The sequence below is a fragment of the Octopus sinensis genome, linkage group LG15 (assembly GCF_006345805.1).
Source record: "Octopus sinensis linkage group LG15, ASM634580v1, whole genome shotgun sequence".
NCBI classification, from domain to species: domain Eukaryota; kingdom Metazoa; phylum Mollusca; class Cephalopoda; order Octopoda; family Octopodidae; genus Octopus; species Octopus sinensis.
In genome coordinates this window covers 17589543-17605267 of record NC_043011.1, presented here as the reverse complement: position 1 = coordinate 17605267, position 15725 = coordinate 17589543, and positions in this window count along the sequence as shown.

Below are 15725 nucleotides of genomic sequence, written 5' to 3'. Positions count from 1 at the left end.
ACTTACATCTTGGTATCATCCGCTTAATTTTTCAATATGGTTGTTCTAACATCCAACGATATATCTGAAACAGATATTATTCTAAAGAGTAATTAAAACGATCCAATCACTTGTAGTATTCTAATTAATTAACTGATTAACATCCACTCACAATAATTTTAAATCCTCACAAATTAGATTACATACGAATTATGAAATAAATGCCCAACCTCAGATCAACAGCATCAATGCCAAATGGAGTCGATTCTATATAGTAAATTCTGAAATAACAGTAGGAAGTGATTATTTATGAGGTCAACTATACTAAAGGTATTTTCTGGTTCACTGAAGTAAGACGTATTTATAGTACTTAAATTTTCATTATATTTTCATAGCCCAAATTTACAAAATATTTTGATGCTCTGATATTGTTTTCTTAGTTGATGCAGACATAAATAGTTAATTCCTAATTGATTTAAAACAATTTAGTGGCATTAGTAATATTCTTATTTACATAGATAGAGATTGATTTTATAATTTATGTTTTGTATCTTTTTTTTTTTTGTTTTTGCTTTATTCAGCCACTATGAAAATCATATGACTGAAATTTATATTATTTTGAAGAAGAAATTAGAAAGGGATAAAAACTAACAATATGATTGATTGCTGTGTTTCAAATAAGTGGCTAAATATAAACACACTTTATTAAGTATGTTTAGAATACTAGAAGACAAAAACAACTAGGATGTGACTACTACTATTACTACTACTACTACTACTAATAATAATAATAATAATAATAACAATAATAATAATAATAATGATGATGATGCTGATGATGATGATGATGATGATGATGATTATCATTATTATTATTATTATTATTATTATTATTATTATTATTATTATATTATTATTATTATTATTCTCTGTTTGACTTTTGCTTTTACATTTGTACAAGTTGGCTCCAAGTCTCACCCAGAGACCTTAAGAGACATGTGTTTATGTGGGTGTCTATGCGTAAGCGTGTGTTTGAGAGAAGAGGAAATGGCGAGGAGTATTGAGGAACACCTATGGAGATCATCTTTGCCGATATTCCATCGATGATAGTAGTGAGGATGGTGGAGGTGCTGTTAGGACTGTTATCATTGCTGCTCCTACTATTTCTGATACTGCGGCTGCTGCCATGGAGCCACCGTTTCTCTGATGGTTGGTGTTGAGGATTTTCGTGGTGTGATTTTTCCATGTGTGGCATTAGTCACACTTGCTGTTATTGCTTCATCTTTTGCCATTTCTTGTTGTAGCAGTAACGGTGCTATCAGCCGTGGGACCCTCTTTTCTCCACTTTTGTTTTTGCTGTGATGGTCCTTCATATCACAGACATGGCATCTCCGTCGTCTGCCCTAACATGCTCACAAATTTGTTCCATTCGGCAGGCAGATCAGGTATGCGATTCTCTCCAGCTGGCCTGGATTTACATGGAGGAGCACCTCTAGTGTGATCCCAGACCAGTTCTCCCTCCTGATCGCTTGACCTCCAGGTGAGTTTTACTGTCATCCAATACCACCCAAGAAAGAATTCACCACAAATCTAATTCTGGTGGCATGTATTGTATGGTAATTTCCTTCGCCCTTCTTTGTATACATGAAGATAATATGAATTCTTCGCTGCGGCGGACAGCCACAGAATGTTGGGTTGCCACTGCCTCAACTCAAATAAGACTTCGATACAGAGTGTACTGCTTCGCCATCGATATATGGCAGATTTCCTGCCATATATCGATGGTGAAGCAGTTCGCTTCCCTCTGCGGTCTTCTTCCGCTTTGTTCTTTCCAATCACACCTGACCCGCGCTTCTACTGCTGCCGCTGCTGCTTTGTTTGTTTGTTTGTTTGTTTGTTGAGCGAAGCGGTCTTCGTCTTCTTGGGAGAAGTCCGAAACGTGGTCCTTTACTATTCGTAAGACCCGCAGAAGAGAAAGCAGGTCAATACCCGACACCGAGAGCATCGACGGATGGATGAATGCGCATCCATGCTCAGCGGTTGTGTAGGAAGTCGGGGACAAGAAGCAGGAAGAAAGAGTGAGAGAAAGTTGGAGCGAAAGAGTACAACAGGGGTCGCCACCACCCCCTGCCGGAGCCTCATGGTGCTTTTAGGTGTTTTCGCTCAATAAACACACACAACGCCCGATCGAAACCACGATCCTCCGACCGCGAGTCCGCTGCCCTAACCATTGGGCCATTGCGCCTCCACTTGCTACTGCTGCTGCTACTGTTGCTTTCAATGCTGCCACTACCACCGCCACCGCTACTACTGTCGCTTTTACTACTGTCACTGTTATAGCTATCGTAAGAAACACAGTTGTTTCCACTATTGCTGCCACCGTTACGCACGATGGAGTTTAAGCTGTATCCATCTCCGTAAACTCATTCCCTTCACATAGCTTTCTATAATGTTATTGTTAACGTTGATCCCATCATCACACCCTGTTGTCTTACATACTTCTCTCAAGGGGAATGAGAAAGCAAAAGTGAAGGCAACGGAGGAATGTCATCAAGTGTAAGAGGACTGGTGGGAGGAAGACTCCTCTTTTTGATTGCTTTTGATTGCTTTTACATTGGCCATTATTGTCACCATCTTATATGTGTATATTTTTTCTCAAACACCAACCGAGCATTTTTTGCGAAACAACATATTACCACTTACACGACTTAAGGCTCTTGGTGGCTGAAGTGACTGTCTACAAAAACATATTTACTGTATCATATAGATGTAATTTTTGACGCTGACTCCGAATTTGTTATTCATTTATTCCAGAAAAATTTTGCAAAAATGTTACAGCCATTCAAAGTTTGATCATTTTCAAGGTTTTCAGCCAATCAAAAAACAACACGTTCGTTATCTCTTCCATCATCAATGGGAAGGGGACATCGGCATGTCAAAACATTAAACTAGAATTTTATAAAATAAATCATCTTTATCTCTTTCTCCTTTTTGTGCGCATGCGCCGCAGCGTCTTTGGTCACTGTGGAAACAGTTCTTCACAATTAGCTATACAACATGTGGTGCTTCTTTGCTTTAGTTAATATTGGAATAAAACTTTTCGCCACTGTGGTGTGCAAATTTAAAAAGCTAATATATTTTTAATTATGAATTTATAGGGAAAATGAATTTCAATTTCGTAACTAGTATACTGAACTTAATCCATATATCAAATGTGAAAACAATTGGAACAAAATTGTAAACAGTCATGAAAACCACAAAGATCCTGACTAAACAACAAAAGACCACCAGCTAAAAGATTCTTGGTATTCTTAGTAACAAATTACAATAAAACAATAATTTTAAACAGGGCTTACTCAGAGTAAGTATTCCGCAGCAAAGAAGAAGAAAATGAAGGAGGGGGGGGAGGAGATAAAGAAGAAGGAGGAGGAGGAGAGAAGAAGAAGAAGAAAAAGAAGAAGGAGGAGGAGGAGAGAAGAAGAAGAAGAAGAAGAAGAAGAAGAAGAAGGAGAAGAAGAAGAAAAAGAAGAAGAAGAAGAAGAAGAAGAAGAAGAAGCTCTCTACTATAGGCCACAAGGCCTGAAATATTGGTAGAGGGATCTATTTGATTACGACGACTCTAGTGTTCAATTGGTACTTATTTCATCGACCCTGAATGGATGAAGGGCAATGTCGATCTCAGCGGAACGTAAAAACAGACAAAATGCTGCTAAACATTTTGTCCAGAATGCTAATAGTTCTCACAACATGCTGCAGAATTTATTTAGTAGAAGACACTTTCCCTACGCACAGAATAGTAAGACTGAACTCAGAACAACATACTTGAAAAGCAACCATACTTTCATACCTGAAACCTACTCATATTGTACGCATCCAAATTATATACAGGATAGCACATTAGAAAGAGACAAAACTCTAGAACAGCAGATAGACATATTCATCAAATTTTGCTTACAATACACAATAGAGAACATTATTATATTGTATTTCCAGACGAGGAGAATACAGTAGTTTCTATGCGATAGAAAACGGTAGACTTATCATTAGCTTTTCACAAATCCATCCACTTTAGTATAATGTTACCGAGTTAAAATATCACCTTTGCAAGACATATATCTGCATTGCTTTTCATACGCAATAATGGTTCTTTTTTGAATGGGTTATAATACTTGAACATGTCCTTAGAAACTAGTAATAAAATGGGAAAGGAAATAGAAAATAATACTGTTATCAGATGTTAGCACAAGGTCAGCAATTTCGGGGTCAATAGGGCAAATCGATTACATGAACCCCAGTGATCGGGTGGGACTTATTCTATCGACCCTGAAAGGATGAAAAGCAACGCTGACCATGGTGGCATTTGAACTCAGAATGTAAAATTGGAAGAAATGGCTCAAAGCATATTGTCCTGTGCAATAAGGATTCTACTAGCTTGCTGCCTTAGAAATTTCAGAGTATGAGATAAGTCAGTTACATTGCCTCCAGTGCTGAACTGGGACTCATATTATCGACCCCGAAAAGATTAAAAGTGAAATCGCTCCTGGTGGCATTTGAACAGAACATAGATTTGGAAAAAGTGCTATGAAGTATTTTGTCTGGTGCAGTAATGTTAGCCCCTCTCCTTGACCGAAATGCCCTGTCATATTACTGCTATTTATTGTATCGTCACCTAAAGAAAGGAGAACAAACCCATCTCTGGTATTATTTAAATTCAGAATGAAGAGAGCCAGAACTAAATGTTGTAAGCATGATTACTTTGTACCTTACTAAGAGGCATTGTAAGCGTGGCATTTTAGCTGCTAGATAACTCACTTCGTTGTCACAATCTGCTGCTTTGTTAATGGGAAAGGTACGTAATTGCTTGCGTTAATTTTGCTAATGCCAAAAGGTTGTTCTAATTTATATCTTTTATCTTTTACTTGTTTCAGTCATTTGACTGCGGCCATGCTGGGATCCCGCCTTGAAGGGATTTAGTCTAGCAAACCGTCCCCAGTACTAATTTCTTTTAAGCCTAGTACTTATTCTGTTGGGTTTTTTTACCAACCCACTAAGTTATGGGGACATAAACTCACCAACACTAGTTATCAAGTAGTTGTGAGAGTACGATCATGGACACAAAGACACACACACATACATACTCATACATATACCCATACAAACACACACACGTAGAGAACCCACACACACACACATATAGTCTTCTTTCAGTTTCTGTCTACATATTGACTTCTTTCCGTTTCTGTCAACTGAATCCACTCACAAAGCTCTGGTCTGGGCTATAGTAGAAGACACCTACCCAAGGTGCCACGCTGTGGGACTCAACCCAGATCCGTGTGGTCTGGCAGCAAGCTTTTTATCACACAGCTATGCCTGCGCTTATAGGTGATACGCAGTTAAAAGTGTATCTACGTGTAATATGACAAATATTACATACTTAAAAGCGTATGAATAATATAAAAATACAATCAGGTGAAAGAAAATGGTTCCCACATTGCAAATTTGGCTAACGAGCTACATAATTTTCTTTTTCAATGTTATACAAATTTTACTGTATCATTTCTGTCCTGCAAATGATGACTTAAAATTACATATGTAGCACAGTATTTAGTATCCAAAGACAATCCCCACCTTTCTCTCTCTCATTTTCAATAAATAAAACGGGCTACGTAGTAGAGATATGAAGAAGCTATTGTTATTTAGCCCAACGTCCATCTTGAATTCCGTAGACATATGATCGCTTATATTACAGTTATTTTTTTAAGGTATCTAGGATCACATATGTCTTTCCATTTTTACTGATTGTGCAGTTTTAACTGAGGTATATTTAGCTTCTATTTCTACCAGGCTGTATGATAGGGTGGAGAGTCCCTTTCACCCCAGGTTTCACTTAGTCTTTTATCAATCCAGGATTCAGTAAAATTACGACTTATTTCAAGGAGTTTATTTCGGGAACCCTCTCTCATTGCCGCAGGTCTTTTACTTCTCAGTGACCAAACATATGTCTTGGAGACAGCTAGCAACAATTTTAATCTATTACTCAATACAGAGTCATTCTCTCCTAGCAAATATTACAGCTAAAACATATAATCCTGTTCTTCTAAAAATTATAGGAAATCTGTCGAGGTGAGAATTCTGAAAAGGTCAAACATTGTACAAAGCATTCTCCTTGGTTGTCTCAGCACCGATGTCTCTTAGTATTGGTTATATTTCAATATTTCATTGTATAACACTACCTACACAATAGTACATATTTTGGGATACGAATGTAATTTAATAATTTATTATGTTTTTATGTATTCTGTAGATGATGTTATTTCACACAATGAATCTTTTCTTGTTGGCCTAAGTTACTATAACTATATTCAAATGCATGTTACACATGGTTAGGTATTTCAAACACTCATCTTTACCTTCAATAGAAAATGATAAAAATGGTATCAATAATAAGAACCACAATTCTGTAAATAAGTATTTTATATTAGTCTACTCATCCTGTTAACACTATTTGCTTGTTTTGGCAGAGAACTTGTCGATATACGAAACCAGACTTATGAAAAGTATATGACTTTTAATATATATATGTGTGTGTGTTTGTGTGTGTGTATATATATATATATATATATATATATATATATATATATATATAATATGTGTGTGTATATATATATATATACATATATATATATATATATATATATATATATATATTATATATATATATATATATATAATATATATATATATACATATATATACATATATATATATACATATATATATATATATATATGCATATATATGTATCTTATATATATATATATTATATATATATATATATATATGCATATATATGTATCTTTATATATATATATATATGAATACAAAGAAACAGTAAAAATACGTAATAGAAATAAATAAGAAAATAAAACTCCTACAAAAATGAAGAAAATGACAGTTTGTTTTGTAAATATATCTCATATATTTAACTTTGCTTCTTTTCATCTAAGAAAAGAGTTTACAGGACACCAACATATTGCAATTTATTTCACTAATCTATTCATCTTTTTGAGTCCTGTCTGAATGAAAGATTAAATTTCATTTTCAGTTTAACTCTATAATATTCATAAGGCAATGCAATAACAGTTTGTTAACTCATCAAATGAGTTGATCTCTTGTCTTTTCTTTTAACATCGCCGTCGTCATCATTATTAGCAGCAGCACTCTCATTTTCATCATCGTAGCTAGTACCTTCGCCATCACTATACCATCATTACCTCTGTAAAAGTTCACCCTGTAAAAAATTGTCCCCCCTCTCATGATCGTAATCGCCACCACACCATTATCATCACCATCATCAACATCCACATCCTCCTTATCATCATCATCATCATCATCATTCTCATTATCACTTTGATGTCATCATCACCATAATTAGATTTACGCTACTCTCCTTCTTCCTCTTCATCGTCGTAATTGTAGTCATCGTTGTCATCGTCATCATTATCATCATCGTCATCGTCGTCGCCTTTGTCTCATCCACCACCACTATTACCAGAAAGTAGTGCAGTTATAAGTGAGAAAGAAAACATCATCAGGTTTTAAAGGTCATTCTAATATAATAAATACACTGATAGATTTTATAGGTTTTGATTAAGGAAAGAGTTCAATAGAAGAACTGGTAGAATTCTCTGCGAAACACCTTGTGGTATTCAGTTTCATGTACTTATAGCCTGAGAGGGAATTTCCCCAACGTTTACTCTACTTTTTCATCTGTGATAAATCGATAAAATAATTTCTGGCCATGAACCTAGGTGAATTTCATGGTTATTCATTTCTTCAAAATGTTTGGCTGATTTCCAATGTCAAAAATTGTTATAGTTATACTGATTAAAAGCAGTGGCGTGATATGAGAAAGTACACCTCATGAAGCTCCTTCCAGCTTTTAGTTACGTTCTTGTACATTAAGAGCTTAAATCCCTTTGGGTTCAATTTTGTGTTTCATCTCCTCAAAATCAATGAAATAATTATTAGTCATGCACAGAGCTTTGTGAAATCGCTTACAACGTTCTGTTACAGATTTGTGTCTTCATCGCATGCACAAGAAAAATATATTGGTTTATCTCATTCATAAGACTTCTCATAATTATATCTTATGCTTATGATTTAATACAGCATTCACATAACTTATCACAATCGTATTAATATGACTTGATATCACATTCATATTATTTTTATCCCATTTATATAATTTACATGTAAATTAACATCTGCTCAAATCGCAACATTTATAGCACAATATAGCCCAATTAAATACAATCCTTGCTAAAGATACCTTATATATTAATAATTATTTATAAGATCTATAAATATATTTATATATACCAGGGTACTACATAAGCACTTGCTTCACTAAAAATAAAAATACTCCTAAGCCACACAATAATCACTAAATTAATACAGGCATGATAGGAAAAAAACAATTAATGAATAAGAATAGCGTCTTAGCTCTGCAAAGAATGCAGTAGGAATGTCAGTTAATCTGATATCGTGATTTCGAATTTAGCGCCAGATACACTTGATTTCTTCAGTCGGATGTGTAATAGACATCTACCTTTGCAGAGGTAAGACGCTATTCTTATTCGCTAAATTTCTTTTCCTATCATGCCTCAATTAATTTAGTGATTTCTCTGTGGCTTAGAAGTATTTTCACTTCTAATTGTAGCGAAGCAGGTGCTTATGTAGTACCCTAGTATATATAATTATATTTATATATCTAATGTATTGAGGCGCATGGCCTAGGGGTTAGAGCAGCGGTCGAGGGATCGCCGGTTCGAATCTCAGACCGGGCGACGTGTGTGTTTATGAGCGAAACACCTAAGCTCTACGCGGCTCTGGCAGAAGGTAATGGCGAATACTCCTAAGCCACACAAGAATCACTAAATTAATACAGGTATGATAGGTAAAAATTTTAATTAATAGGAATAGCGTCTCAGCTCTGTAAATAATGCAGCAGGAATGACAGTTAATCTGATATCATGGTTTCGAATTTAGCGCCAAAGTTCTATGATTCTCTTCAGTCAGATCTGCAAAAAATATCTAACTGTATTCACCGCTACCATGTCCATAATTCGTTTGAGTGCCCGACCGCCATTGAAACAAGCGAATCAGGGGAATTGATTTATAAATATAAAAGAACATTATTATTCCTAAAAGTAATAACGTCAGTGACTGCGTGCTTAAAAGCCGTATAAGCAAAATTGATGATTATATAGAAGATATGTTGTTTGTTCCTTCTCGAGCCACGCCTAGCTCTTAAGATCCGGTTTCCCGGGTTCCTTGGTGTATAGGTTCCCCACCTGGATGCGACGCCGGTCCGTCGCAGGTAAGATGCAAGATGCAGGAGGAAAGAGTGAAAGAAAATTGTGGCGAAAGAATCATCAGAAGTTCGTCATTATCTTCTACCGGAGCCGCGTAGAGCTTAGGTGTTACGCTCATAAACACACACATCGCCCGGTCTGAGATTCGAACCCGCGATCCCTTGACCGCTGCTCTAACCACTAGGTCATGTGCCTCAACACATAAGATATAATAAATATACTTATATATATTTCTTTACTACCCACAAGGAGTTAAGCATAGAGGGAACAAACAAGGATAGACAAAGGTATTAAATCGATTACATCGACCCCAATGCGTAACTGGTACTTAATTTATCGACCCTGAAAGGATGAAAGGCAAAGTCGACCTCGGCGGAATTTGAAATCAGAACTTAACAGCAGACGAAATACGGCTACGCATTTCGCCCGGCATGCTAACGTTTCTGATAGCTCGCCGCCAATATAAATATACTTATATATACTAGGGTACTACATAAGCACCAGCTTCGCTAAAACTAGAAGTGGAAAATACTCCTAAGCCACAGAAGATTCACTAAATTAATGGAGGCATGATAAGAAAAGAAATTTAGCGAATAAGAATAGTGTCTTACCTCTGCAAAGATAGATGTCTATTGCAGATTTATCAGACGAAATCAAGTGTATCTGGCGCTAAATTAGAAATCACGATATCAGATTAACTGACATTCCAACTGCATTCTTTGCAGAGATAAGACGATATCCTTATTCACTAAATCTTGTCTCCTATCGTGCCTGTATTAATTTAGTGATTTCTCTGTGGCTTAGGAGTATTTTGCCTTCTATTTTTAGGGAAGCAGGTGCTTATGTAGTACCCTACTATATATAAATATATTTAGGCGGCGAGCTGGCAGAAACGTTAGCACGCCAGGCGAAATGCGTAGCCGTATTTCGTCTGTCGTTACGTTCCGAGTTAAAATTCCGCCGAGGTTGACTTTGCCTTTCATCCTTTGGGGTCGATAAATTAAGTACCAGGGATCTTTTCGGTTTGAACGGCAGTTTTTTCTAGCGGTGTCATATGAAATTGCCACCCATAATTATGACTCTAGTATCGATCTATTGCATTTCAATCTGTTTTAGGGTTAGAGGTGGGGGGAAGGGTATCTTTTTTTCTTCATAAATGTAAATAAACTCAATCTGTTTCTTAAACGAGGGATATATTCATAGCGCACAGAATGTTTCTTACCTCAATGGACGTCATTGATTGGTTGAAATTGCAGAAATTGAAGAAAAAAAACAACTGTCTTACAAACTATAAAATTTTCACAATAAAGCCAAGAGAAAAAGATGTTTTATAAATACATTCTACCAGTATACGAAGTTTTAATTTTTTTAGTTACCTAGAATTTATGTTAAAAACTGCCGTTCAAACCGAAAAGATCCAGTACAAGTTACGCACTGGGTCGATGTAATCGACCTAATCCCTTTGTCTGTCCTTGTTTGTCCTCTCTGTGTTTAGCCCCTTGTGGGTAATAAAGAAATGTATATATATATATATTTACATGTCTTATATCTAATTATAAATGCTGCCTATACAGCTTTAACTCTCGCGGCCACTAACGTTATCAATTTTAGGAATAATAATTTTCTTTTATACTTATCAATAAAATCCCCTGGTTCGTTTGCTTCAATGTTTTTCGGACACTCAAACGAATTACAGGCATCTACCATTATATGCTTCTTGCAGATCTGACTGAAGAGTATCAGGTGTCTTTGAAGCTCAATTAGAAATCACAATATCACATTAACTGATATTCCTACTCCAACTTTTACAGAGGTAAAACGCTATCAATATATACTATTTTTTCCCTAACATGCCTCAATTAATGTAACGATTCTTGTGTGGCTTAGGAGTATTTTGACTTCTATTTTTAGCGAAGCAAGTGCTTATAGAGCACCCTTGTATATATAAATATATTTAAGGCGGCGAGTTGGCAGACACGTTAGCGCGCCGGGCGAAATGTTGGCGGTATTTCGGCTGCCGTTACGTTCTGAGTTCAAATTCCGCCGAGGTCGACTTTGCCTTTCATCCTTTCGGGGTCGATTAAATAAGTACAAGTTACGTACTGGGGTCGATATAATCGACTTAATCCGTGTGTCTGTCCTTGTTTGTCCTCTCTGTGTTTAGCCATTGTGGGTAGTAAAGTTTTAGGTATTTCGTCTGTCGTTACCTTCTGAGTTCAAAATCCGCCGAGGTCGACTTTGCCTTTCATCCCTTCGGGGTCGATAAATAAAATGCCAGTGTCGCACTGGTGTCGATGTAATCGACTTAATCCGTTTGTCTGTCCTTGTTTGTCCCCTCTATGTTTAGCCCCTTGTGGGCAATAAAGAAATATATATAAATATATTTATATATCTTATATGTAATTATTGTGGAGGCTCATGGCCTAGTCTTTAGAGCAGCGAACTCGCGGTCGAGGGATCGCGGGTTCGAATATAACACCGAGCGATGTTTTTGTTTATGAGTGAAACACTTATGCCGCACGCGGCTCCGGAAGGAGGTAATGGCAAACTTCTGATGATTCTTTCGTCACAACTTTCTCTCTCTCTTTCCTCTTACAGCTCACCTGCGACGGACCGTCCATGTGGGGAACCTATACGCCTAGCAAACCGGGAATCCTGCCCTTATGAGTCATGCATGGCTCGAGAAGGGACATATATAATTATTAATTTTGCTTATACGGCTTTTACACTTGCAGACACTGGCGTTGTAATTTTTAGCAATAATAATGTTCTCTTACATATTTGATATTTTATATCTCTCATTTCATTACATTCTTAACTGAAAACACCAAATCAAAAAAACAGAATCAGCAACTGCGTAATTTTCTTCTTTGGCTACTCTACTCATTGATAATAAATGAATACCTTCCAAGTCAATTAGAAAGTATAAGAACCAATGAGGCAATTCTTCGCGGTCATACATTTTGCTATAAAGAGCAGCGAAATTTAAAACTGTTACACTACTACAATCTGAAAAACAGGTTACTGTATAATTCAGTAGCAGCATAATAATATGGGTTGATTACATTTGTGAGGACTCTTGAAGATAGGTCTGCATGATCACAGCTAATGTAATTTCTTATGAAAAATGTTCCACAATAGTTGAAAATTGCACATATGGCAAAAGGTTAAATTCAAATCTTGATGGTTTTCAAAGTTAACATAAATTTTCCATTTATATATCTTAGACTTTAATAAATCCACTAAAATATGTATGGTAACTAATCACTCAGAATATGCCAAAAATATGTAAAAAAAAATTGGCATATAGAAATGAAAATAAATGAAGTTTATAAGTTGTTATTGATATTATTTTACTTATCAAATCGTTCAGTCTTACTTGCTCCGGTTGCTTTTGTGAGAGCGGACAGCAACCTGCTTTCAGAGGTCTAACAGGATCTCTTTCGACAAATTATAAGCTTTTGGTACCTGGATGATAAATTATCATGGAAGTCATTCAACACACAAGCACCGACCTCAAAATCGGCGCTGTTCTCAATAGTACAGTTTCTTGGGGCCTGCTTGCTGCTCTAATGTCAATCCCAATTCTTCTTCTTATTATTATTATTATTATTATTATTATCATTATTATTATTATTATTCTATGTTTGACTTTTGCTTTATATTTGTACAAGTTGACTCCAAGTCTCACCCAGAGACCTCAAGAGACAACAGGGTTGGAAGTTCATGCTGTTGTTATGCCTAGTGTGCCATATATTTTGGGGGTGGGGGTGTTGTACTAATGAATGTCTAAAAAAAGTTGGGTTTTTTTTGGTTTTTTTTAAACCGAAAATTATGTTTGTTTTAAACCTTGAGATTACATAGAAAGTATTTTGCGTAGGATATGAGCAGTTCCCATGAGCACTATCTTTTGAATTTCTGCCATTTTTGGGTTTCCTGGTATCTGAGTTAGGTAGCTATCAGCCCCTTTTGCTATCATTCCCAGGGCACCTATGACAACAGGTATTGTTTTAGTCTTCAGCTTCCACATTTTGCTGATTTCTATTTCAAGATCTTTATATTTGCTCAGTTTTTGGTAGGTCTTGACAGATACGTTTATATCGATTGGGACAGTCATATCAATGAGCAGGCATGTTCTTTGTTTGAAGTCTTTCAATATGATGTCTGGCCTATTTGCATCTATCTTTCTGTCAGTTTGAATGGTGAAGTTCCAGAGGAGTGAGATGTGGTCATTTTCAAGCACTGGGGGTGGTTTGTGTTCCCACCAGTTTTTTTCATGGGGCAAATCCAGGTTTTTACAGATTACCCAGTGAATATATTGTGCAGCTCTATCGTGCCTGTTGAGATACTCTGTAGGCGCTAGAAGACTGCACTTGGAGACCACATGGTCAATGGTTTCATTTTTTTGCTTGCATACACGACACGTGTATTATTATTATTATTATTATTATTATTATTATTGAGAGAGCAGCAAATGCACTGAAAGTCACATCATCACCGTTCAGCGTCCATCTTCCATGCATGCATGAGTAGGGCGGTTGATAAGATCTGACCAGGTAGAAAAACTACTCAAGGCTACTGTGCATGTTTTGGCACGCATTTTGCGGTTGGATACACTTTCTAACACCAACCCCTCCGCAGAGAGGATTCAGTGCTTTTTACATGGCACTAGCACAGGCGATGTCAGTATTGGCATGATTAACAGCTGGATACCCTTATAAAAGTGAACTACATTACAGTGAGGACTGAATGCTTCTAAAGTGACACCAGTACTGACACATTAACCAAGTAACTCGCAAGACACAGAATTAAGAGAGGGGAGGGGCCATTTGAGTAGGGGAATTTGCTTTCTTTGCAACGAGGCGCTGTTTAGTTCCATTATCAATTTCAGGCCCTTTCATTCCAAATCATGATTTCCGTTCAGGGCCCTCTATTTTTGTTCGCTTTTAAGTGCCCCCCTTCTCTTTCCGTCTAACAAAGTAATGTCCTTCGATAGCTTATCTAACTCCGCCTGTATTCTTCAGCTCCACCATGGATCTTTCTTTTGTCATTCCCATTCTATTTCCTTTTCTTGACATCAACTCCCACATTTTCTGATACAACAATATTTGCTGCCTTGAACAAATTATTTGTTTCTGTGATGTTTTTTGTTCTGACGTATTTCAGAATTTTATACACATTTTTACGTTTCTTGATTCAATTTCCATCAATCAACCTTTTTAAGGTTGCAAATAATGTCGTTATCGCTCTCCTGTAGCTTTGTCTTTATTCTGTCGTAGATAGCATTTTGCCCATCTGTCATGTCACCATCTATATGCCTCTCATCGAACAAGCTATCACTGTTCCTCTCCACTGATTTATTAGAGATCTCAGCTCTGTTTTATCAGTAAGAACTGTATTTTCATCGTTTCCTCCGCTGCTGTTTCCAATACCCGTCTTTTGATAGCTTCGAGCTCTACTTCAGTGAACCAACGATTTTTTTCTTATTGTTCTAGCTTGATCACATAATCTCTGTTCCGTGAGTCGAAAAAATCCTCTTTTTCTCCATTGATCATACATACGTTGTCAGCATCCCCTAATATGAACACCATTTTCGTCTACTGGCTTGCACAGGTAGCAGTACTCAATAGTCACAACATTATTATTATTATTAATATTATTATTATTATCATTATTATTATCATTATTATTATTATCATTATTATAATTATTATTATTATTATTATTATTATTATTATTATTATTATTATTATTAATATTATCATTATTATTATTATTGTTCTTGTTGTTAAGGTGGCCAGGTGGCATAAACGTTAACAGGTCGGACAAAAGGCTTAGCGGCATTTTTCCGTCTTTACGTTCTGAGATCATATTCCGCCAATGTCGAGTTTACCTTTCATCCGTTCGTGGTGGATAAAATAAGTACTAGTGGAACACTGGGGTCCATGTAATCGATTAATCCCCTCCCCCTCAAAATGGCTGCCCTCAAGCCAAAATTTGAAGCCATTACTATGGTTACCATTATTATTATAATTAATATTATTATTATTATTATTATTATTATTATTATTATTATTATCATTATTATTATCATTATTATTATTATTATTATTATTATTAATATTATTATTATTATTATTATTATTATTATTATTATTATTATTATTGTGTGAGAGAGCAGTGCATGCCATCAAACTGGCACTGAGGTAAAAAATACGAAACCTAGTATACCCATCATGACTACCAATCTGATAAGGGTACACAAGGCACATGCATCAAAACCGTATATGCGTGAAATAGTGATCTCATAACAAGACAAACAGTGCATGACGTTGCAGATGGGGCCCAGTTAGAATTTGCTGCAGGTCG